Source organism: Schistocerca americana, chromosome 6 (assembly GCF_021461395.2).
Source record: "Schistocerca americana isolate TAMUIC-IGC-003095 chromosome 6, iqSchAmer2.1, whole genome shotgun sequence".
NCBI lineage: Eukaryota > Metazoa > Arthropoda > Insecta > Orthoptera > Acrididae > Schistocerca > Schistocerca americana.
In genome coordinates, this window is record NC_060124.1 from 358,147,673 (window position 1) to 358,151,084 (window position 3,412).

The window sequence follows — 3,412 nt, forward strand, 5'->3', positions numbered from 1 at the left end:
CACTGTGAGTCCAGATCATGAAGATGTTATCAATAAATCTGTACCAAACTTTGGGTTGGCAGGCCTGGGTAACCAAGAAGGCTTCCTCTAAGCGACCCATGAATAGGTTGGCGTACGAGGGGGCCATCCTGGTACCCATAGCTGTTCCCTTTAATTGTTGGTATGTCTGGCCTTCAAAAGTGAAGAAGTTGTGGGCCAGGATGAGGCTGGCTAAGGTAATGAGGAAAGAGGTTTTAGGTAGGGTGGCAGGTGATCGGCGTGAAAGGAAGTGCTCCATCGCAGTGAGGCCCTGGACGTGCGGAATATTTGTGTGTAAGGAAGTGGCACCAATGGTTACAAGGATGGTTTCCAAGGGTAACAGATTGGGTAAGGATTCCAGGCGTTCGAGAAAGTGGTTGGTGTCTTTGATGAAGGATGGGAGACTGCATGTAATGGGTTGAAGGTGTTGATCTACGTAGGCAGAGATACGTTCTGTGGGGGCTTGGTAACCAGCTACAATGGGGCGGCCGGGATGATTGGGTTTGTGAATTTTAGGGAGAAGGTACAAGGTATGGGTGCGGGGTGTCAGTGGGGTCAGGAGGTTGATGGAGTCAGGTGAAAGGTTTTGTAGGGGGCCTAAGGTTCTGAGGATTCCTTGAAGCTCTGCCTGGACATCAGGAATGGGATTACCTTGGCAAACTTTGTATGTGGTGTTGTCTGAAAGCTGACGCAGTCCCTCAGCCACATACTCCCGACGATCAAGTACCACGGTCGTGGAACCCTTGTCCGCCGGAAGAATGACGATGGATCGGTCAGCCTTCAGATCATGGATAGCTTGGGCTTCAGCAGTGGTGATGTTGGGAGTAGGATTAAGGTTTTTTTAAGAAGGATTGAGAGGCAAGGCTGGAAGTCAGAAATTCCTGGAAGATTTGGAGAGGGTGATTTTGAGGAAGAGGAGGTGGATCCTGCTATGACGGAGGACGGAACTGTTCCAGGCAGGGTTCAATTTGGATAGTGTCGTGGGGAGTTGGATCATTAGGAGTAGGATTAGGATCATTTTTCTTCATGGCAAAGTGATATTTCCAGCAGAGAGTACGAGTGTAGGACAGTAAATCTTTGACGAGGGCTGTTTGGTTGAATCTGAGAGTGGGGCTGAAGGTGAGGCCTTTGGATAGGACAGAGGTTTCGGATTGGGAGAGAGGTTTGGAGGAAAGGTTAACTACTGAATTAGGGTGTTGTGGTTCCAGATTGTGTTGATTGGAATTTTGAGGTTTTGGAGGGAGTGGAGCTGGAAGTGGGAGATTGAGTAGATGGGAGAGACTGGGTTTGTGTGCAATGAGAGGAGGTTGAGGTTTGCTGGAAAGGTTGAGAAGGGTGAGTGAGTTGCCTTTCCGGAGGTGAGAAACCAGGACATTGGATAGTTTTTTGAGGTGGAGGGTGGCATGCTGTTCTAATTTGCAGTTGGCCTATAGGAGGATGCTCTGAACAGCTGGTGTGGATGTGGGAGAGGAAAGATTGAGGACTTTTATTAAGGATAGGAGTTGACGGGTGTGTTCATTGACTGAGTTGATGTGTAGGTGAAGGATTAGGTGGGTGAGGGCAATGGATTGTTCAGTTTGGAACTGGTATAGGGACTGATGGAAAGAAGGGTTGCAGCCAGAGATGGGAACTTTAAGTGTGAGGCCTTTGGGGATAATGCCAAATGTCAGACAAGCCTGAGAAAATAAAATATGGGAGCGTAATCTGGCTAGGGCGAAGGCATGTTTACGGAAGGAATGTAAATAAAACTTAATGGGGTCATTGTGGGGGTGTTGTGAGGGTGACATGGTATTAGAAGGTGGAAAGTGTAAAATGAGGCTGAAATGAAAATGAAAATAAAAATATATGGGGAGAGATAAAAGTGAACTAGAAAGCAACTGGAGATCTGGTGTGAAAAAAGGCGAAAAAGTGTTGGTTAAAGCTGGGCTATGTTGATCCTGTGGTGAACTTGGGTTGGTAGACAACGATGTGCATAAAGGTTAGGTTGTTGTGTTGCCACCAAAACACGTTTAAGGGTGGAGAAATTCGGGAAAATTTCGAAAAAACTATGTGTAAATGTATTAAAAGGAGTGGTTTTGTGGTGGCAGATTATGAAAATGAGGCTAACAATTGTCTGACGAAGAAATAATGACGATAAAACCTGTGGCAAGCGGCTAAAAATGATCAGTGATTTGGGAAAAACGGAAATGGAAATAAAGCAAAAGTTAATAGAACTAGCTGAAACGGTTGTTTAATAGGTGAAAGGAACTGTTTGTGAACTAGAAATGGTGGATTTTATAGCAGCAGTAGTGTTGAAAGCGGGGGGGGGGGGGGGGGGGGGGGGGGGGGGGGGGGGGAAATTGGTTATGGTTTGGAAGTGGGTTATGTATTATTGAGTATATATCATAATGTTTTGATACGCAAGATACACAGTACTCAGGGCTCAGAATGCCACAGATTTGTATGGTGACATGACTGCCTACGTGTAATAAGATCTGTATGGTTGGCTTTCGGTAAATATCACAACAAATATTTCCATTTTTTATGGTTATGATCTACAATTTGTTAACATAATGCATAAGGAAACAAGAGATTTCAAAAGCATCTTAACTTAAATAACCCCCAATCTGGATTAACAAAGCAATTATGCAAAGTGGGGCACATACTTCATAAAAAAGGAAGAAGTCATACTAGTATATTTGAGGAAGTTCAAATTTTTAAGATATCTCCTACTCTTCTCAACACTGGGTTACCCTGCCATCACACCAGTAAGAAAGTGCCACATTATACCATTCCACACAGTAATTTGCAATGTGCCCCAACTAATCATGTTATTAGTGACCATTTTTATTGACAATCTGGCTTTTTAAAAAATTTCAATCATACTCTCACTATAAAATATTTTTTATTCCCTTCTTTTGACTGCAGTCAAATTTTAAAGCAAGGGTCTATAACTACATGATCCACCCACCAGCAATTTTTAGAAAATTAATGGATCCTGTCTTTGTCACCCTTCATTTGTCAATGTAATGTAGACAATAGTTGCAGAGTTATATATCTTGAATAGGAGTGATGCGTACACCTATGACATTTTAACTCTGTGAGTATATTTTAGATATTATCTCTATTAACTTTAATATCTACAAAGTTGAGATGCTATATATTATTCTTTATCATGTAGCAATATTATGAAGAGTAAAGTTGCTACTCACCATATAGCAGAGATGCTGAGTCGCAGATAGGCACAACAGAAAAACTCTCATAAATAAAGCTTAGATGCAAGATCTGCCCCATACATCCTCCCACCACCACCTACTCCTGTCCGGTCACAAACATCACCTATCCCATCAAAGGCAGGGCAACAAACTAAGTTGCAACCACTGTGCTGCATTCTATGTGGGCTTGACAACTACCA